Here is a 24,415-nt window from a genome sequence, read left to right as displayed (position 1 = left end):
TAAATATGAGTAATATAGGGTCAGGCTCATGACCTGACACACCTTGCTTTTCATTCTATTGTTTGTTTAACAGTTTAAAAACTAGACTTCAGGCTGAAGACCAAATCCCAACCTCTATTTCTATGGAAGAAAATACTTTTTACTTTGCAGATTAAATCATCTGCTTGTATTCAGTCAAGTCTACTTCCAGGAAAATAGAAATACAATCAAGGAGAAAATACTAAGGTTCCCTTTCCCCTCCATACATAATTGGCAAATTACATATTATCTAGTTAGCTTCCTGTCATTTATTTTTCATAAGGTAATTTGAAAGTGTCTCCAGCTTCTTTCAGATGCAAGGACTGACATTAAATGTAAAATTTCAGTTGAAGTAAATGCAGAAATTTAAAATTTTGGTTCAAACCATAGGTAGTATATAACCAAGACTTACTTGTTAGATAAGGTCTCTTCCTATTCAGCCTGAGCTTTATGACCTGTCCCAATTATTTAACAGATTCTGAAGATTTAATTGACACTGATTTAATTTGTGAACATTTCCCAACACCTGCATATCTTGTTGTCCATTCTGTATGTTCTACATTCAGAAAAAAGAAAAAAAAAAAGAAAGAAAAGAAGAGTAATTTCTAAAGTGAATCACATTTGATACCGTTGATACTGCAAGGGAAATTTGAGAGGTCTGAAGACTATAATGTCACAGCTATAAGGTAAATAAAAGGTCATACATTATGCAAACCGTTTCATGTCTTCAATGTGTAATAGAGAATCTGTTATGAAGCAGTATTTTTCATTCATTTCAAATTCTAGTTTCTTTTTCCTATCTGACTGTACTTTTTATCCATATACTTCCTAGAATAAAACAATGAACAGTTCAAACATAGGACATAGCTGATACAGAGATAGGTTTCCTCTTATTCTGAAATAGCTAATGAAATGCATCAGGTCTACCAAAAAAAAAAAAAAAAAAAAAAGTAGAAGTATGCAGAACAGGTAAAGGAGATTTAACTTCAGAGGTTATGACAGGTATCCACATGGCTATCTTAAACCATTAACTGTGGGTACTTCAGAAAGAGCTTGATGCCTTAACCTTGAAGCCTTGTCAGTACAGAGATGAGCTCCTCTGTTGGGCACAGATGCCAGTTTTCCCTCTAGAAGAGGCTACTGCTTTCCCTCATCTGAATCCTCCCCCACCCCCCCGAACTATGACATTTAATTCTCCCTCTCATATGTATCTGAAAGCATTCTCGATATGAAGTCCTAGCTTGGACTAAAAGGTATTTGTCTTGAGAGAGAAACATTTCAGATACTGAAATTGTAAATGGAGATAAACAAAAGAAAATGCCAGATGTCTCCGAAAGAAAAATTATTTGACAAGACAGATTCATGAACTCTTCATTCTTCTTCAATGAAATGATTTTCTGTTCTGTTTTTCAGGCATTCACACCGCTCAATCTGGCAAAGGTGCAGGTTTCAACTATTGCCACTTATTAAGTTTTTGGTTCCCCACACCCCCACCCCAGGAAAACACAGCACTGACAGAAATGCAGCTGTGTGGTGCTTTGGCTGGCTGGGTGCCAGCGCCCACCAAGGGTGCTCTATCACCCACCCCCTGCCTCAGCTGGGCAGGGGGAGAAAAGTCTAACACAGGGCTCATGTCTTGAGATAAGGGCAGGGAGAGCACCCTGCAATTACTGTCATGAGAAAAGCAACTCGACTTGGGGAAATTATGTTAATTTATTACCACTCAAATCAGAAAAAACACCTCCACCCCACCCCTCCCTCCCTCCCGGGATTAATTTAATTCCTAATTCCTCTATCCCCTCCCCCTGAGCAGTGCAGGGGAAGGGGGGTTATGGTCACTTCTTCCCCTTTGGCAGGAGGCTCCTCACCCTCTGCCTGCTCCCAGGGGGGTCTCCCCGTGGGCCCACCCCCCAGGCCCAGCCAGCCCCAGGGGGGTCCCCAGCCCGGTCTCCTCCCCACGGGGCCACAGGCCCTGCCAGGAGCTGCCCCAGCGCTGCTGCCCACGGGTCATGGCCTCCCGCGGGCACAGCCCGCCCCGGCCAGGGGATCCCCACAGGTTGGGAGGGGAGCCTCTGCTCTGGCACCTGGAGCCCTCCTGCCTCTACCTGCCCTGGCCTGGGGGGGGGTGTGCTACCACCGTCACTGATGGGGTCGCCTTGGCCAACAAAGGGTCCATCTCGGAGCTGCCTGGCACTAGCTCCATTAGACATGGAGGAAGCTTTGGCATCTCCTCACAAAAGCTCCCCCCCAAAAACCTACCATGCAAACCCACTAAAGCTATTAACTCATAAGCTGCGTGTCAGGTATCCTTAGACACACCTGGCAGAAGAAGTGTGTTCATACTAACATGCTCTGAATAGGTCAATGACATGTTACTGTCATGCTGATGGAAGCAAACACTAGAGGCATTTCTGCAAACACTGATCTACATGTAGAGATTTTTAACAAATACCAGAGCTGGTGTGGATGAAGCATGAGTGGAAAGCCAAGGTTTAAGCACCAGAAGAAAACAGCAGAATAAGCAGTTATCAGAACAACTTATAATAATAGTAATGAAGGACACTGCTCCTAGGACACCACTACTGTGACATCATTGTCAGAAATAACATTAAAGGTGTTCCTACGTCATGGCCCCCCTTTTTCCCACCAGCAGAATGGAAGGCACAGGGAGGATGTCAAAAAGGCTCCTCAACACAGAAGGTGATGATATCATTCAAACACCTATTTAAACGAGGGGAAACCAGACAGTGTGTAGGAGCCTGCCCTCAGATTCATGGAAGGTGAAGTAAGCAAGTTCAGAGGCAAAAGACTACCCATCACAAATGATGACTCCAATGGGATCTAAATATCTGCCCAAACAAAGAGGAACTGAAAAGACAGGCAGCACTTGCCGCTGGTATGCCTTGTCTGCTGTGTTGGGAGCAAATTATCCTTGCTAGACTGCCCATACACACACACCATGCTGGTGCTTGCGGGTTCATCCACGTAAAGTACAGAGTGAATAAAATCAACTTACCTAAAGATTTTGTATAATAAGATCACCTTCCCCTTTCATGAGATCTTGCATTTAATTACAGTAATTTCCCGGCAGAGAAGTTCAAAGTAAGCAGGGTTTTTTTCTGTATTTTCTCACTTCCTAAGCACACTATAGCAATTGAGTTATTAGTGGTAATACTGTTTAAAAGTGAGATTTAGGCCAAATAGTTAAGTTTGTTAACTGCAATGTCACACAGCGTAGCTACACAATTATGTGAATTGTCAATGTGTAATTCAGGTCATATCCTTTGTTACAGTATAAGTCGTCTTAAGAAAAAGAATCAATCCCACATGATTTATGCAACTCACACTTAAGGTTTTGAATATTCATAACAATCCCCACAATCTGTAGGCAAAATATATCCATAATAATTCACAAATCATTTAAAATAATTAGTACATTGGAGGATTTTCATTCTGTGATCAATAATTGAACAGTTAAAGGGGTAAAATCTGTCAAATGAATTATTCATGGTAAATGTCTCACCCAGTGAAAGCACAAACTTCAAAGAACACAGTAGCATTCTGTTCCTTCAGAAAAGTAACAGTGGATTAACAGCACCAGTGTTTCAGATCCCACAAGAAAGAACTCATATTTAGTGTGTTGTGGGAATCACATGGGAAGTAATATATGGTTCAGCACAAGCCGTATAAGCCAGGGTTAAATCGACAATAGCAACTTTATCAATAACCTGATTTTAATAGCTTCAGTGCTAATATTCTACATTTCCACTAACATAATCAAATCTAATAATTCCACTTAACAACAGACATGGATAACATTCAACACTCAGACACACAACATAGTAACAGTCCATTTTTCAGTTCTTTTGCAAGCATTATAAATTGTGATGGCTTCAGACAACAGAACTAAGGCTATTTCCAGTAACAGACAACCTGTCTCTTTTTTCAAAGGATCTTTCTACTATAGAGATGTAGCAGAGGTTTTGAATCATTGCTTTTAAATGAATGAACTCTTTTAAGATTATTTCTTTTTCCCGTCTTTTTTCCCTCTTCCAAGTTCTATTATCTACCAAGTATCATTATCTACTGATTAGGTAAAGAGTACAGAAATCTGGAATCCTGTGCTGGGGGCTCCAGATTTTTTTTAAAACTGATGTCAACAATAGTTGCAAATATCACCATTTATCAACTCAAAATTACATTTTAAACTAATATAATTAATAGAAAACATAACTTTTCAATGAAGATTAATAGAATACCATTAGAAGGCATGGATTTTCTGACTTTATTAAATCAGCTTCCTAGGAGAAAATTGCATTAGAAGATCATCTCGCTGCATATTTCTGTGCATGTGTTGAAGATTATTTTTTTTTATTAACTTAATATATTAAGGCAATAGTAATACATAAGAATTACTATCCTGATGTCTTATCAAAAATAGCACATAGCACTCAAGAGCTACACTTTAATGAATGCTTTGCTAAGAATTATCGTATTCACTGTTTAGAGAAACTGTAAAAATCTTTCCTCTTCTAAGTTCCTAAAGTTGCTTTAGCAAAGAAACAACACAGGACAGGAAGTGAATTGAAAAATAGGGAAGACCTGTACAGTATAGTAAAAGCTACAAATAAATCACTACACCTCTGAAAGCAGAGAAGTTTCTTTCCCCTTACCTGACCTAGTCACTCTGACGAGTAGGAGATAGAAGAGAATGATGGATCTTCTCTGATCCTTACTATTTTCTATTTCATAGTCTGGAACTAAAAGATGAAAATCTCATGTGATAAGATTTTGATGTCATGAAATATAAAAGGTAGTTAAAATAGGAATCTGGATCTTCTGAGTACCTGAAAACATTAGAAGTACAGCACTATTCTCCAAAGCTTACTGAAATTCAAGATTTTAAAATGTTTGTACATAGTTGCACCTATATTTCTTTTTTGGAGGAAATAGGTCTTACTCTTAGATTAATAAATTCACTTACAGGATGAAAGGAAGCAGTAGGAACAGAAGTTTAAAAAGAGCATTGGGAATAGCTGCTTACAACAATACAGCTAAAACAAACACTGTGAGGTGCTGACATGCAAGCTGTTTTCTCAGGGCTTAACCAATACTTAAGAGTTGGCATGTGTGACAAATTGGTTCTGGATTATTAGTCAGACTTCAGGCTATCATTGAGGCATCAATCTCTCATTCCATGGCATCTGCTCATTCACTAACCTGTGTAGCTTTGTGTCAGATAGTCAATTTTTGTCCAAGGATTTGATAGATGTTAATGTGATTGTTTCAGCTACCATCCTTTTGTTCCAGTGATGATGGTTCAGGCTTTACTTATTGAGTCTTTTAAGACTGAAGCTTGATTAGACAATGAGACAGAAGTCTCAAATTCATCTCCCCCTCTCTTCTGCCAGAGAACAGAATTCCCTGCTTAAGATATATTCAATTACTTTGGTTTTTTGTCCCTGAATTGTAGAATTGTAACTTTTCCCTATGCCAAGCTGGAACATTCCAGTGTTGACAGATGTTGCTCCTGGCTACAGAGGAAAGCATCTCAATTCTGTAACAGTAATACGGTGCCTGTATCATGATTAAATTAGTAGTTTTTTACCAATCTCTCAAAATGAGTGAAAAAACAGATTTACTTTTATCTTAATATTTATGGAATGTAGGCTTTAAACATCCAGTCTTAATCAGACCAGGCTGGGAAAAAGAGGTAAGCAAAGCACTAATATCAAGCAATTGGCAGCTGGGGGAGGAATAAAAGTACAAAAAAACTCCAAGAAAAACTCACTTACTTGGGAAGGCAATTCTTCACATATTGGTAGCTCTGTGAAATACAAGTATTCTGGTCAGTCAGGCCGTTTCCTTACACCCTTCTCTTTGGTAAAGACCAAAAGGACTATTTAATGCTAGTAGCACCCACCCTTCATCCGATCCAGTATAAGCGTATCTATATTTTTGCTCCATGCCTTTGAAAAACTCGGTTCCTATTAGCTGATTATGGATTAATTAAGAAATTAAATTCCCTATATTTGGCACCTGATGGTTGAATGGCTTCTTTAATTCTCACTCAACTGAAAGTGGATGCTAACCTGACTTGCTTACCCTAAAGCTCCAGCTCTATACTAACTACGAAGAAGAAAATTAACTCTATTCCAGCTGAAACCAGGACAAACCCTAGCAATAATTTAACCAGAGCTATTCTTTATTTAAATAGGTAGTATAAGAAAATATTCTTAGTGTTCCTGTTAAAGTATCTGATGGGATAGAATAACCTTTATAAAACCTACAAATACCATGGCTGAATAAACTATAATCATTTCCATAATGACATGTATTCATTTGGGTCTATAAAATTCAGCACCCTAAAATTAAGACACCTAAGCCAACCTAAAAGAAAAACCACCCAAAAGTTTCACAATTCCTGACTACACTCAATTTCTTCTCCCAGAGTCAGAAAATAGAGATATTGTTTTATTAACTTAATATTGAAATTTTTCTTCTGACAACAAATGCATAACCATTTTGAATTTTTGTTTGTAAAAAAGTGCTCCTACACCATTTTCTTCTTCCTGACATCAGATTGGGAAACTTTAAGCTACCATACCCAGCTAAGCTAGCAGAGCCACTGCCCAATTCTGCACTGAGCAGAGACTCCCAAAATGCAGAAACAGGGATAGCATTGCCTATAAACAACATTATCAAAGAACTACTGGCTCAAGGTAGAACCCTAAAGTATTGTGACTAAAGATGAAGTGAGCTGGAAGCAGTAAAACCCATGGATTTTCTATCAAACACCGGAAGCCAGGTATTAGAACCTTACCTCATTTTGGCCACTGGCAAATAAAATACAATCAGAAACTTGTGAATTCCTGTTAAAGGTCCTTGTCACAGCACAGGGGTTAGCATAAACAACAATCAGTCCATAATTTGTCTTTTATCTTAAGAAAAGTACAGAGATTCACAAATAATTTATTGTCAGACAGATGAAGATGACTGACCCTGAGATTAGTCCAAGCCTTAAAAAAAATACTGAAACCCTAACCCCCACACCCATGGTTAATAATGAATTAAAAGCTGTAGACCACTCCCGTGTTAAAACAGCAGGGTGAAGGGAACTGACCTCAGGAGCTGAGAGTAAGACTATATGAAATTTGATCAACAGTTGTCAACTATTGCATGTGTGTTTGGTGGTGGAACGTAAGGCTAAGGGATCCCACCTTAATGTCTCCTGGTCTGAAATGGGCCTGGGATACAGGACACCACCTACTGACAACATTTCTGGATTTCGATTTATTTTATTAAATGTTGCACTATTTTAAGTTGGACAACTATAATAAGAGGGATAATACAAGTTTTAGAAATGTTTTCTTTAAAATGGATCAGATTTTACTTGCTTTTACTTGGGTCACCCTTATCACCACTTCATTTTTCTTTTTAAACCATATTTTTGTATTTCCCATTCTTTTCTATTATTACCCAGTGAAGTAATTTCTGGTTTTAACTATAAATACCAGTTGACAACTATTTCTTTGAATGGGTAACCAAGCATTAATGCCAATTGACATTACCGTCAACAATGTACGTTGCCATATCAATTGTATATATATATGTGGTTGTTTAATCATACCTGATGCCCTTTTGAAAACACAGGCTCTAAACTAATATTTTTTTTTAAATCAGCATCATAAATAATAACTAATCTTAATGATCATATTCAGTATTGTGAAGTCAAAAATATGTAGTGGAAAAAGAAATCTTACTTTAAACAAAGATCAGATTTGAACAGTTAGGTAAACAATGTGTCTGCAATCTTTTCTAGAACTAAGATCAAATCTCACGTTTTTAAGGAGATGAAACATATTTCATACAAAATGATGTTCACTGTAAAATGATATCACACAGGATTTTTTTTAGTTTGTAAAATATCTCAGACAGGGTTATGTGCCTCCTGTGTAAATGTGTGGTGCAAAACCATAGTTCCATAATAAAAGTCATATCTGTTTGGTACTATGGTTTCTCTAATTAGTATTGCTGCTATTACATATCTGTCAAAGATAGGATGGACCAACAAAACTTAATTAGCTGTTTAAACTCATTTATGTGCCACGTTTAATCTTGTGCTTGTCACATTTAAATTTGTTTAAACCTTAATAATATTCAAGATCACGCACTTGTATTAAAGGCAACATGTGTTTGAGCCATAATGAATTGCTGATATTAAAATATTCATTATGGCTCAGACAACCTTTTTTCTTTATTTATCTAGGTAAGTCATTTATCTTTCTATAAGATTTATGAGGTGGTTTCCCTCAAACCAATGAAAACCAAAATCTAATAATTTATTTTGCATTTCTTATTTTGTTAATTCAGTCATATTCCTGAACATTAAGCCTCTGTAATTTTAATATAGAACATCTATCCAGCTAAAAATAAGAGCTTAATTTAATACAAATATTTAATTTGGATCTCACATAAATCATATATACTAGCTTTATTGCATTCAAAGATTCTAAAATATCTGGGAAACAATTTACTGGAATTTCTTTTACTAAGGATCTGTAAGAGGTATGGAGCTACTTTAGCTGTCAATATCAAGATGTAATTATTTCCTGTGATAAAAAGAGACGTTAAGAAATGCCATCATTTAACCTAAGCATCTTTGAGTTCACATTCTGAAAAGCGGCAGCATTTGTTCACTATTCTGAGATGTCCTACAAGCCCATTTTAGGCACTGGTAATTTAATAAATACATGTTATTAGGAAAAAAAAAATATACCAAAAATAAAGTAGTGGTTACTTTACGAGTATAATACTTCTATTAAAGTTTTATACATAAAGAATATGTAGGACTTCCTGGGGGGTGGGGGTAGTAATCAAGCAATTAATTTTTAAGGCTCCTTAATGTCAAACAAAGCTAGCTCATAAAACAAGTAACAAGGCCCTTCATGCAGCTTTGTGTAGGAAACTAATAATGAGCTACGACAGACATACCTGACGCAGTATCTGACACAAGAATCAGGCTAGTGTATCTTCACAGGCTTAGACCAGATCTTGAGAATAATTTCTGTGCATAACATCACTGAGATGTCCAAATGCTTTTGAGGCTAGATTCATAAAGGCAAGGCTTGGGCATACTGACAAATGCCAAACCTCACTTTATGATGCCGCACTGCAAAAGGTGTTTATAAGAAATGCAATCACAGACAATAAGACTTGGCCTGGTAAGAAGAAACAGTGATAGGAGACCTTGTGCGAAACCTTGATGAATCCAAAAAACAGAGACTTCAGACCCTGACTCTTAGAAGAGCTTCCTTACTAATGTCTACAGTCTGGGCAGGATCATTCATCAGGACTGTTGTATTTATCCCTATGTAGTCAATGCAGGAAAAAAAAATATCTAAATCCATGACTAAATAACTCATTTGGAAAGAGAAGGAAATCTTCTGTTTCTAATCCCATGTTGTAAGGCCTGTTATAGTATTTTAAAATCAAAATATTCAGTAGTTAAAATACAATGTTCTCATAAATTGTTTAAAGAAATAAAAAGACACTAACTTTACATAGTTGTTCTAATTATGCAGCTTGAATATGCCTATACTGACTCAACAGTTGTCAATGTCTAGAATCAAAATATAGCAAATGTATTTTTCTTATATCAATATGAGGGAGGAAAAAATAATCGTTCTCTTGTAAAGAGCAAGAGTTTTCAAGTGCAGTAGTTTCACCACATAACCTGTAATAACCTTGTATGCTCATGCTAACAATAGGAAATTGTGCTAATATACTGTAAAAAGGCTATTTCCTGTTTTCCTAGACAGCTCCTAAATAAATATATGGCTGCAAAAGTTTCAAGGTCGAAACAATAGATGCCATAACACCTTGTGGGGAACTGTGCAAACAGAAATAAATTCTAAGTAAATTCTTTTGTTTACCCACCAGCCTAACACACCCTCTGTCATCTGTCACATAAAACCATTAAAAGACGTAAGTGGCTGTCTAAAAGGGGATCTTTTTCTCTTTTTCTGATTAGATGATACTATCGTACATCATTCTGGATAAGGGTGGCTAAGGGAAGAAAGTAAATTAATATTTATGTCCTACACAGGGGCACGTGTATAAATATTTGGGTACATGTATTGACAAAGGATGGTGAGAAAACAGTAGTATTACACTAATTGAAATAAATTGATAAAGACTTTTGCCTTCATGAAATTACTTTATGTATCCTACTTCAAGATCTTCAAGTAAAGAAAAATAATATGAAAATCAAAGATAGGCAAGGAACATCTATTCCCAGGAAAAGAGATGCATGAAATAAGATCTCTCCAATAAAGCAAGAATACGTATTAAAGATGAAATATCAGAGAATATATCTATCTTACCATGCTGTTATTAATGATTTGTTTTTTATTGATAGCAAGGCCAGGTTTTTTTCATGTTTATTAAATCTTTTTAAAGAAGCAGCTAAATCAACAGTTGAAATTTTTTTTCCTCTTCAGTTCTCTCTGACTTGAATGGGAATTTGCCACACAAACTGTGACCATTAATCATTTAAAATACTAGACTAAGTTTTCCTGATACATCTAATATTGTGAATCTGCACAACAGAAATTTACTCTAAATGTTATTGACGTTAATGGACGACAAAAGCCTAATTTTGGCTTTAGGCACTACTAAACTTTTGTCAGGGATGAAAACACTTCTATGTCTGTGTTAACAACATTTTTTTCCTTTCTTTTTCACTATCTGCCCTGATTAAAGAGATTGATTCTTATCCTACATTTGGCATACAGAGAATAAATGCAAAATTGGTCTTGTCAATACAATTTTTTTGCAAGTGGCAATTTGCAAGTCCTTTTACGCTGCTCTGCTGTCCAGGCTAAGGTAGCCCGATTTATACAGGTTATCACATTTTCTAAGTTGTTACCCCTCTGGCAGCTATCATGCTCCATCAGAATCACAGGCCTAAACCAGCACCTTATTATTTCTGTATCTTTAGACAGCTGTCCTGTTGATATGGTTACATATGAGATTTATTCCAACAGAAATCCAGTGTTGATTCATTCAGCTTTATGGTCCTGTAATCAGCAAGAAACAGCTATCAGGCAGTCCCATTTTACTTGAAACTGGATTGACCAGCTCAGCTCAAGCCTCTCTTCACTGAATATAACGAAACCCTGAGGCGAATAGCTTTCCTAGATTTGTGCCCCATTTAAGTGCTTATAGGTAGATAAGATGAAGGCTTTAAGTACTGTTTTAGATACAGTCTATACTAAATATATCGAGACACTTCTCCAGTTTTGCTTTTAAGATTGTCATCTAGACTGTTTAAAAGTCTGATTAAAATACAAAATAAAGTACTTGGAAAGTTTATATTATGTCACATGCTGTCAGATCTCCTCCTTTTAGTCAGGGTTATGTAACAATCATAACATTTTTCATAACATTCACACATTTGCCTTCTACCAGTTAAACTATAACACTTGTAAACTTAGTGTAAAAAAAACACCAATTTGCCATATTTAGAGCACAAAAAGCTAAAATATAGTCTGTTTTCCCCCAGCTGTAGCGAGCTCATACCCACTGATGCCAAGGTGGACACTTGGCTGGTTTCACCAATAGAAATGTATTGGAGAGAGCAGCTACCATGGTACCACATGACGCGTGATCACAGCCAGTGTAGCTGCTCCAGGAACGCCTGCCTTTCAGCTTGTGTGTGGTGCAATGAATGACTAACAGCCAAAGAAGTGTTCCAGAAATAAATAAAATAAAAATAAAAAAAACTGGAAAAGGAAGCAGAATCTAAAAAAAAAAAGAAAAAGAAATAAAAAGAGCAGGTTGTCACACATGAGAGAAAGAATCAAACAAGGGCATAGAATTTCTTTGGACCCAGGCTAAGCATGACACTGTATGAGTTCCCTGTCTTAAATCATATAAATGAGGCTTTTTGTGCACTCTCTCTATAAAACAGGTTGCTGCAATTTCTTATAAATTATATATTTTCTCAAGTATTATAAATCAAGTAGCAGAAACCTAACAGGAAGAGTTGTGACGATCACATGTCATGTTGTCACCTATGCCACCTTGAAGAGCGGACTGGAAAGGCCAGCCCATCTCCTAACACATGCTTTTGCAGTAACGCACTTTTGAAAGTCATATGAATATTGCATCTTACATTTATCTTATCTGCGCAGACCAGTGGCATGACGATGTGCTGCATATGGAACAAAGAAACAGCCCAGTAAATCTGCATAGCAATGTTCTGTTCTCACATTTAGGCTTCTAAAATTGTCACAAAATAAAATAGCATGAGCAGTAGAATACAACATGCTTCTTAGACAATTTCATCATAATTTGTCATTCATTCTGAGATATTCATTTGTCTAAAAGCAATTAAAGCTTAATTGCTGCATAACCTGAATAATTTAAAAATGCAAATTAGGATAGCAGGCAAGCAAGTATGTGTTCATTAATTTCTTTGTTATCACCATCTGTTTAATTAAAAAAATGAGTTTTACTGAATGACAGCTTGCTAACTATATAAACGTTTTCCTTAATTGAAAATGTCTTTTGCAATTGAGGTCAGCATCTGACAAAAATTGTTTGAGCTTTTGCAAAAACATTTTATCTAAACAAATTGTAGTATTTTTAAATTCACATTAAAAACCACTGCAAACATATGCAATGTAATTCAAGAAATGACATCTTCACTTCTTAACACGAAGTCATAATTTTAGAAAAAAATCAGTGCTTCAGAAAAGTGATGGTTATTACAGTTGATTTTTTTCTCATGATAATATGTGTGATTTATCATTGTTATTATAGATTATTTTGAAAACTTTTATAAAATCCAGACTCAAAATATTAGTACCTCTGGCAAAAAAGAATCATCTTAAGAAGGAAGGAATGCTTCAACATATGGATTATATGATGTGGTCTTTGTACTAGGGAACTAATGTAATTTTTCAAGTAGAATCTTTTTTACAAAGAAGTTAATTCTTTACATAAATATACAAATCTTCATACCTGATGCATATCAGACTCCTTTTATTCATTCAGGGAGAAAAAAAAAAAAAGAAAAAACATCCTTTTACTACATTAATGTACTTGTAAGATCTAGTATTCATAGGACATTAAATTTACTGTATTTGTTTAGACCATCTCAAAACTGTGTACTTGAGAGACAGAACTATAAGTAAAAGATTTACATGCCTGCAAGCCCACTATGTTTCAACTGAGATTTAAGCTAGTAGTACCATACTTTATAAGAGATCAGTAAACTAATTATCTAAGACTGAAATCCCAGAGAAGCGAGGAAGGGGAATGTTACACTACTGTACCACAAACTTGTCAATTATTCAACTTATGTTGTTTACACAATTAATGATATTACTCTTATAATTTAAGTTTTACTTGGCTTCCACTTTCTCTTACTACATTTAAGAGAAATTTTGTATTATGGCCTCTGCATCAGTACAAATGTATCTACAGAGTGCAGCGAAAGGCCTTTCTCAGCTGAAGGCAACAGTGGTTACAGCTGTAGGTGGTGATAAAGACGACAAAGCTTCAGTGATTTGCACTGAAAAAAAATCCCCAGGAATGCACTTTCTCTCATGTTACTACTTGCTGTATTCCCTGTTGTAGTAAATTGCTGGGGTAACGGTGAGCTGTATATTGCCTGGTTAGTATTTTGTTACTGGAGTTAAAAAAAACCAAAACCATGCAAGGTCAGGACCATACTGTACCATACCCCCCCCCCCAAAAAAAAAAAAAAAAAAGAAAAAATATATAAAACTGGTCAATCTGACTGTGTAACATCATAAGAATACAAAATTAAGGCTAGACTGCAAGGCTCAGTCATTGGATTTGGCAATTCCCTTGCGTGTAGTCTCTCCATACTTAATTAAATGATCTTTAGATTTTCTAAGTGTTGTATAAACATCGTCTGACATTTGCAGGCTCTTCCTAACATATGGAAACAAACATGATTCTCACTGAACACTTTGAGTAACATACAAAGATTAAGCAACTTTTCCACAACAAAAGAACCCAATGGGAACACACATTAGGAGCCCCAGACCTGAAGTGGGCTTCATCTGTTTGAGACACAAACTTTCAGGGTGACTCAGTTGTAACATTGTTGTGGGCAGATCCATAGTTTTATCAAACGAGCTAATTCCTTATGAACAACAACAACAAAGAAAAAAAATCCTGGTAAATAATTGCAAGACATTTTTAATTTTTGGAGCCCTTCTAAAATACGAGTGTGGAAATCTTTATGAATGTGTTGTCATGGAATTATACTGAAACCACACAGAAGATTTAGCAGATAGCACAATACAAACAGTTATGCAGGAAATACAGAAGGGTGAAAAATATTTAGAAGAGTAGAAAATAATTCCACTGAATAAGTCTTGTGGAAAATTCACGATTTCCCCTGGCTCTGTACAATAGTGGCACTGAGTGCCTGTTACCTGTTTGGAAAACTAATAACTGCCCTCCAGCCACAATGCTATATTAAAGACAAGTAAGGATGATGAAACACTTTGGTGGTACAATTATGTTATAAAAATAATTTCCATAGAAATAGATAATATACGAAAACACACCTTAAAATTATTAACCAGAGGTGGTGGTTTGATTCTAAACCAGGCATTGTGATTTGCAATGAAAGTTTAAAACTCAACAGATGTTGTAAATCTGTTTTACCACAGTATGTGGCTATACTAAAGCTGCATTAAATAGTTTGTAAATAACCAATGGGAGCATAGTATGCCTTTAGAGGAGAACATATTTTAAATCATCAACATTTGTTTGTCCAGCACACCTATTAGGTGGCATCATTTGATTTTTTCATTTCTCCTGTACCAGCCAGTACCAGGAATACATTCATGAGCCATGACACAAAATCATCAGATAATTCAGCAGTATAAGAAGTTATATAAACATAATAGTTTCACCTTGAATAACATACCCCAGCCCCCACTTCCATGCAAATTCTGTGGCAATGTGCATAGTAAACATTAAAAAAAAAAAAAAAAAAAAAAAAAAATCAAACAAACCCCAAGCCAAACGCAACAAAAAACCCCAAAACAAATAAAAAAAACCCCAGAACTAAACCACAAGTTACAAGTTCTTATCAGTACTGGTTTATCAAAGTTGCACAGTCCCAAAGTTTAGAAGTGTTAATTTGTAAGTGCCATGCTTATGCTTTTATGCATCAAAGGATCAAATTTGACCAGATATTTTTCATCCTTTCACTAGATGGCAATATTGCATTAAATTCCAGTATATAAGTAATGTTTAAATAAATAAGGCATTAAAAAAAAAAAAAAGCCAAGTAAACTATATGAGTGCATTGAAAAAAATTAAGGGATAATTTAATAAAAATTTAATTTCAATATCTTTTATTTCCACAATTTCTCTCACTAAGAATGTCACTTCATTTTTCTCCTCAATGCACCATGCCCCAGTTCTTTGGCTGTATAGTGTGAGCTGCTCTTTCTCTTCCCTGAAAATGAGAGCAACACTACCTTTACTAGCTTCCAGTGAGAAGGAACATCAATTCCTATTTCTGTACATGATAACTAAAGGGAAACCAAGTTCTATGTGAAAAAACACTTAGCATTATTCAAAATCATTAGCACAGTTTCTTCGTGACTCCTGCTTATGCAGTAGCATTGCTTGAGATCCTTGCCACATGACCTTCCTAATTCTTACAGCTTGCTGTATTTTTCCCTACCCTCTACCATAAATCACATGAAATTAATTGTCTTGATCCTCAGTTTAAAAATGTGTTTGTTTGCACTCTTCTCTGTATCTTTACAGCAAGAAATAAGTGAAGTGGGAAATATTAGATGAAACAGAAGAATGATTTAATGGTTAGAAGGAAGGAAAATGTATTTAGAGAAGAATGAGAAAGTTACAGTGACAGGACTTCTGAGGTGTGTTCTAAACATTAATTGAACCAGGAAACTGAACCTCAGTCAAGCCTGCATGCTCAGGTCATTAGGCAAAAGATTTTTTTTTATATATTTTTAGGGTTTTTTTTTCAGATTTGCTAGCTGTATAACCTCAACAGGAAAGACTGGAAGAGTTTGATTTCAGATTACTTGAACACTCACATGCTTCAGGCTTATTTCTGGTTGGTAGGAAACGAGGTATACAAGATTCGGTTTTAAGAGCTAATAAGAACTAGTGCCAGGGTACACAACCTGCAGAGTCTAGAGAAATTGTTTTCATGATGAAAGGTTTTTAAGAACCAGTCCTGATGACAGTAGCTTTATTTTCCTTACACAAAGTTACTCTTCTCCACTGGAAAACTTTTACTGGCTGGCAAATCAAAGTCTGAAAAGCAGTTCCCTGCCTGCTGGGGCTCTACTATCAAAAGGACTTCATACTTCTCTCCCTGGCTTTTAAAAAGTCATCTTGTGAGATCCAGACAGGATTGACTGCTAGGTGTTCCAGTTTTAGCATTTACTGTAATAAGATACCTAACTTTTTACAGGGAGGGAAGTACATTCCCATAATTAGTAGAATCTTATTAGAAACGACAGCTAAAGATACATACATGTCCCTTAGGCATATTTAAAGGATAGCCAAACAGTTAATTCCGGTAGGCATCCAAGAACTTACAGTCCAGCATTGCCTTACTAATGACTATGCATGTAACAGCTGTAATCCAAGGCAATAAACCTGGTACTAGAGTTTATAATGAAGCTCTTCATTTCCTGGCTGGACTAGATCATTATGCTCTAACAGAGATTATAATTTCAGACGTGAACCTTTTAGGACTGTAAGTAGATCCTTCTAGACACATATCATTGAAAGCAATCCTTTGTTATAACAGGTAACCATACCATATAATCCATTTCATATACTTTACTGACCTTTCCTTCTAGTTGAGCCCTTACTTAGGTCATTACTGCTTTTAAGATATTTATTCTTGATTAATTTTAAAATTCTGCTTTACAGGCTAAAACATTTTTTAAAACATTTTTTTCTTTAATTTTATGTTCTTCAACATCACAAATTCATTAGTCCTTTTTCTTCTCCAGTGTTTAATTTCTGAATATATTTTGAACCAACAGTTAGCTCTACTTTAACTCAAATTTTTTCTCTCTCTTTTTTTGGTGGATTTTTTTTGGGGGGGCAGGTAGGGAGTCAACCCAAATTGTTTACAAAGAAAACTCTCCTCACCCCTGCCCACCCAAGACTCAGTCACCTGCTGGCAGATGTTGGTGAAAGTAAAATGGAATTTTTCAGCATGACTTCTAATCATGTTGCTGTGTAATTATTTCCATATGGAAGAAGTGAGGAAGTATGAAGAATTATTAACTAATTTTACACATATTATGCATGTGAGACACAAGTAAATTTCTTCACATGGATTGGAAATAATAATAATAAAAATATTAGTCATGACCCCTCCAAATATCCTTAATCATACGGTGGTTTTCTTTGTTTTTGGTAAAACAATATGGCCAATTTAAAATATGAGAACCCACAAATTGTAATTTTTCTAATCCATGAACAATCGCACCTGCCTTCATTATAACATTCAAAATACATCACCAAAATTATAACATATGGTCAAATTCTTTCTTTGAGGAAAGTTTTGTTATCCAAATAATTGAAAGATGTTTATGCAACTACTAAATTTTCTAGGAGAGCAGAGGACATTTTTTAAAGAGACATAATGCAATTGCATTTCAATCAAAAAAGAAAATTCACATTATTTGACATTCTTGATTTCCACATAGCTGGGACTTGTATAGATCAATATAGAAAAAAAAAGAAAATCATTGAAGAGTCAGTAGAAGATTATACCTTCAAAGAAATCTTCTCCTAGTCATTCATCCTAGTTTTCAAAAATCCCATCAAATGTACATTTATCCCCTTCTCCCTGTAATCAGCATAATTTCCTATGGTTCACCTGTTCTTACTACTTTTCTTTCAGGAGTGGCCTAACAATTAGTCTCAACTTACATTTAGCACTGGAATATGCTGGTTTACCTCCATCCAATATCCAACAGAGCACTGTTTATGCTGGAGATGTCTGCATTTGATTTTAATATTTCATTTCCCTCCCCACTTCAGTTATATCAATTGGTATAATAAAAGACAGTAGCTCTGCCTACAAACCTTGTCCTATTAAAGATCCTTTGTGACAGTAAAATATCACTGATATCTTTCCCTGGAAAGTGATATAGTGAAAATCCATGGAAATAAAATATATCTAATCTAGTTCCTTACTCCCTTATAAAATAGCATCATCCATTTGACCACAGATCAACAGAAAGGTGATTGTATTTTTGTTCTCACCAATTCAAGTGAAAGGGTCTAGAACCTTACTACTAATCAATTAGACATATCTTTTGGTTTCTAGTGAGATTCTGTATACAGAAAATCCACTTATTTTTCTTATTTCATCAGTAACATTTATTCTGAGCTTTTGTGGTATTCAGGAGAAGCAGTCATATCTTACAAGGCTAAAGAAATCATTGGTGTCTAGACTTCTTGCATAAGATTGCTCCGTTTCATTTTATATATATTCCAGTTTGCATTCATCTGTATTGAGCATGGGAGATAAGTTATAAACTGTGTTCAAGGTCCTTTCTACACTTACTGTGTAATAAAATCAATTCTTCCTTATTTCTGGTAGGAATACTTCAACAAATTTGGCTTCAGATCTCCATAATACACTGAAGAAACAAAGTTGAAATAAAGGTTTTCAGGAACTACTTTTTTGCTACAGTGACCTTGGGCATATTATCTACTACTGGATTGTACCTTTGTGACAAGCACCAAGAAAAAGCATAGGAAATAGTTGCACCACTCAAGAAATAGTTCAATGACTCTACTCCAGTTTGGGGTTCTAATGTATCACCACATCAGTTTCGGTCATGGAGGTTTATTTCATTCTAACACGTTTATTTTCCTCCCTGCTTCCTATTTTCTCATGGGAGGGAGAGAGAAAAGAAAGAAAAAGACTCATGAATTTAAAGGCTGAGAGTATGTTTTGCTCTTTTTGAGAGGTTAGAAGAAGGTGAGGTTGAGGGGTAAGCTTAATCTATAATTTTTAGTATTCCATCTGAATAAAATTTAAATTAGATAAGATGTATACCAAAGAACTTTTGAAATGCAAGATGCAGGATACTATTGAACTTCTCCCTTTGCTTATTAAATTGGTAACAGAATAACAAAGGACAAATGCATACTCATTTAAAACCGTATTTAGTATGCAAATCACTAATGAGGAGGGTTTGCAAAAGCTCTGATGCAAATTGTGTATCAACTTAAAGGGTAAAGTAGTCAGAGGAAAAATGGTTTGAGTTTTAAGTACTTTAAAGCCTTTTACTAAACTTAGACATGCTATTTATTATAGCTATATAACATCATCTTTACACTATAAGTGCTTTTAGTGAATACTGAAAATGTTTTCTGCATATCAAACATTTACACATCAAATACAAATGGTGAACGGGCATTCTGGTTGCAGTATACATCAAGAGAGCATTGCAAAATTCTGATGGCAGCCTCATTATTTCAGAATCCTGACTTGTGGCTCAGAAGACTAAAGGAACCGAGAATGCACCCAACAACTTATATTGTTATATATGGATATTTGGTTTTAGTCAGTTACAGTAATTCAAAGCAGGCTCTAAACAGAGTTCTCAAACATGTCTTGTTAGCTGTAAATAAGTAGAAGGTAATAGACCAAACAACATGCATCTTGCTGATGTAAAAGTACTATGCTAATATTCTCTGGAGTGGCTATAGTGGCTGAAGTACAAACTGATAGCGATGCTTTTTCCCCTGCTTCAAGAGGTAAGGGACAACTGTCCTTTTTCTTGACAGGGCCACCACCAATTACACTGCAAGGTACACTTTTATGCACAGTCTTAAAGACAAGTCAAAAAGAAAAATATGAAAACTTCACATTTCAAAGAACAGTCAAAATACCATCTCAAGACTTACATTTAAGAATTACCTGTCAGAAAATAACAAAAAAAAAAAAGGACTGAATTTTTGTTATAGGTTGGATTTATGATGAATTGTTGAGAACTCTCTGTAATCCATGATAGGGAAGGGGGTGTGTGTGGAAAAAAAAAGTCACATTGCAGTCAGCTGATCCCATGACATTTCTTTCATTTAAGGTCAAAACCTCATTATTTCAGTATAATGACATCTGAAACTAGACATCAGTTTTGATTTGCCTCTAACCTAAAATTTAGCTCAGAACATAAAATTAAGTCATAGCTTAATAACGGTACCTCATACAAATACAGACAACACAGATGACTAGGGACACAAATGCTATGTCTGACTCAAAGTGCTCAGATAATATTTGTTAGATTCTGAACCGAGTTTGATTTCATCTACTGAGTTTAACACTGATTCTTTATCAAACAGTGGTTCCTTTACTACAGTGATAACTGATAGTCAGAATCTGTTCACAAGTTTCATGTATGCACTGAACCTCCAAGGAATTTACATAGACATATTTACAAAGACATAAAATATTGTATCATATTTTTTTCTCATTAAAGAAACAATTACAAAATTCTAATAAAAAGTAATTATTTAAAATTAATCAATCTTAGACCCCAAACTATGTATTTGACTTTAATTTTACGTGACTGATCTGTAGAACTAGATCTAGTTACTGCTTCCTTCAGATATTTATCTGTCTCTGGATAATCACACAAATTTATAATATCTCAGAAAATACGGATTAAATATACCCAGAAACATAAGAAACTTAGACCATATTTATTCACTATTTCCAGTACTAGACACTTAATAGACACATTGATTATTTAACTACTTCTAATAGCAATGAAGTATAAATTAATGTTGTATTTCTTAATGTTGTTTTACTTAATTACTAACTTCCACTTGAGAGTGGCAGCACGTGATATAACACACATGCCTGATAGGACAGCGACAACAAAAAAATACTTAAACTTTGTTTTTCTGGCAGCTGAGGAGGATCTAAGCATTTAGGAAGAACTTTCACGACTGAGTCCATCTGGAAACATGTACTTATTTAAAAAAACAAACCAACCAACAAACAACAACAACCGAAAACCCAAACAAAAATGCCCACACCACACAGCCCTACTTGTGGTAGTTTGGTGGGGTTTTTTTGTTGTTTGTTTGTTTTAAGGTAGGAATCCTTTTGATGCAGCCAGTCAAACATTTGTATTCTTTCCCATAAAGAAATAAGACTTTCTGCAAGACGGTAATGAATATAATGTATCTGCTGATCTTTTAAAGCCTTTATTGACAAAGAATATTTAAATAATACTTCGAGCAGCAGCTTTTTTTTGTGTTCTAAGGAGGACTTCTCTAACCTATGTATTCAATTAGTTTATTAGTGGCAAAGGGATGATTCAAGAAACCATCACCTACTCTAAATCAGCCGCAGAGCCCCTACTGTTCCTTCACTCCTCAGTCTTTGGTTGACAGTGTCTCCCCAGTCCATGCTGCTCCTGCATATTGCAAGTCTCATACAAAGGCCTCAGACAAACACTACGTTCCTGAGCTCCCTGGGAAAGAATGGTACAGGAAAGCAAATGAAGCTAAGGAGGCAGAGGTCACAAATTAAATTAACAGTTATTTTAAAGCAGCAATATAATTATATGCTATGGAACTTCAAAGCTTAATACTTTTGTAATCTTCATCACTTTTCTATAAAATATATTCAACATTTTTTTAAAAAAAAGTAAGGGAGATTAATCCGAAGTCTGCCAGATTTTAACCTATTGATATGGGACAACCAAGATGTTTCGGTGCCCGTAGCTTAGTGCAGAAGGGCGTTATATCAGCACCACTCAACCAAACTCCCACCCTTTCCTCATGCTCCATGTTACCCATTCGTGCCTGGTTCAACTTCAGCAGCTTTCATCATTGGTGAAGGGATATTCTGCACACTCAAAGCTACACTTCTCCTTTGCCTCCTCCAACTCATACCACTTCTGCTGCCCCTCCCCACCACAACTCATTCTGCATTAGACACTAAACAAGGCCAAGGTAATACAAAACTCAAAGTTTTACCTGTGTGTTTAAGTGAGTACCCTTGATGAGAGGAGCTTGGTGTGGGGGGGTTTATTTTTAGTATTTCTAACCATAGCTAGGTTTCCAGATGAAAAGATGACGCTATAAAGCACCGCACATAATTGTCTCCACAACTTTCTGTTATGTCATGTCTCTCGCTGAATTTTCATTATGAATTTATCAGTGTCTTTTATTGGTATGTCTCACACAGATTGGCTCTGGCTCTTACTGCCTATCAGTATGTTGATTCACTAACTGGTACACCATTTTATCTATCAGCTTTTTTCAGGGCTAATATTTAGGGAAAAAAGCTTGAAATAAAACATGAAAATAACTCAAAAAACCCAGGAAAATAAGAGTGTGCCCTTATCAAATATGGGATTCCATCCAATTTTATTCAGTCATTGTGAAGAAGCGCACCATTATCCAAGCCCAGTCTAATCAGTACCCTGCAGTATTAGTATTTCCACATTCCTGCAAACAGCTTCAACTGATCCAGGCAAAAGCCTATTGAGGCAGCACCTCCTATCTTCCTTCTCCAGACATGCGTAATCGGAACAATGCTTATTTGTTTCTAAAAAGTCTATTAACTTAAAGTGTCCTGGACTATATTTGGAGGCCACTGCCGTATGTCAGAACATACACTGGGCCAGTGTGATGAGGCTCAGCTCACTGAGGTTCAAGCATTACTGATGGCACATTCGAATATAACTGTATTTAAAAAAATTATGTCCCAAAGTCTACATTTGAACCATTTCGATAACTGCCTTATTATTTTGTTTCCTGCAAAGACAAAATAATACTGACCAGCAAAGATATCGCTACGTGTTTTTCAGTCTGTGGCCCTTTACTATTTTCACTGTCAAGTTACAGTCAAGATTATATAGAGATCATAGATTTCTAGATATTTTATTTGTCTCCAATTCATACTAACTAACACTTCCAAACCAATTCTTCAATGTAGTCAAAGCATTTAACGTTAGGGGCCTCCTAAAAGAACCGTGGATGGAAAACTGCAATTTCAACAGACTTCAGATGTATTAAGCCACCCCAGAAGTAGAAAGCAGATGAACAGGAATGAGTACATCAGACTAGTTGTTCAAGTGAAGGTGTTACAAGTCTGGTCAGAACTACAAAGTTACATAGAAAAATCTTCAAATTAATCTTTGCCAGAGGGAAAAAGAAAACATACAGGAAAAAAATTTGGAATGAGTTTAGCCCTGTGTCTAGTAAAGTTAGTATCTCACTTTTTGTCGTAAAGCCGTAAGACACACATCTGGGGAGATATATGTTTGAAAGCCAGTGCCTACTCCCATCTGACTGCACTTAACCTGGCTGACTTACATTAGTTCAGCAGCCAGCCCCAAATGTAGTTTCTGAGGCATAATGAGACATGAAGAAGTGCTGTACAGAATCACTATTCACATTCTCCGAATACAGACAATTCTCATTTTCAGAGAATACAGCAAAAAACCATACAGATCATATAGCTGATGGCTGCTCTTATAGTGCCAGCTAAATACTATGGGCTGAACCCCATTTTACCTAGGGATTAATTAGTGAGGTACTTAAATTATACTGGCGAGTCTTTTCCAATTTGAAGTAAGAGGGTAGAAGCCTTGCATAAATAGGAATGAGATACTTAAAAGTAGTTGCAATGTCATGTAATAAAAGAAAAAATGGTCCCTAAAATTTAAGTGACACACACTGAACTTTATTATCACTTGCAATATGGTCGATCTCCCAGAAAAATAATGCAAAACTAATAAAGGGAAGATAAAGGCCACCATCAAAACATCCAGGTCTTACACTGATGAACTTCATACTGCAGGATGTATAAATAAAATTATATAGAGAGAGTCAATACACCTTGATAATGACGAAAGGGAGTTTGAATGATAAATTAGAAGAACTGGAAAGCCATTCCCCATGAGAAAATGAGCAACTTTTTATTACAGTTTAACTAGTTTCCTGTTCTTGTGAACCACGGCTCATTGAGTGGATCCTTAAAAGATAGGTCATTTTCAGTACTGGATAACCATGTCATTGCTCCAGACCAATAACTAACTAACTAAATAAATATACTTAGGCTAGATTCTGAGACATGCTACTTTAATGACTCCTTAAAGAGCATGTATTTTCACTCTTGGTAACAATTATTTGAAATTTTGTTCGATTTGTTTCAGCTTAGATTTATGTTTCATATGAGAATTCTTAACTGCTTTGCTGAAATATTTATATAAAATTAGCTTCATGGAACAATAGCTAATATTTTTTTTTAAATAAATGGTATGATTTGATGTTTTATGAGTGAGCAGCACTTAACAGTGAA

The sequence above is a fragment of the Falco peregrinus genome, chromosome 13 (assembly GCF_023634155.1).
Source record: "Falco peregrinus isolate bFalPer1 chromosome 13, bFalPer1.pri, whole genome shotgun sequence".
Lineage (NCBI taxonomy): Eukaryota > Metazoa > Chordata > Aves > Falconiformes > Falconidae > Falco > Falco peregrinus.
The sequence above is the reverse complement of the archived record's forward strand: the minus strand, read 5'-3'. Positions refer to the sequence as shown.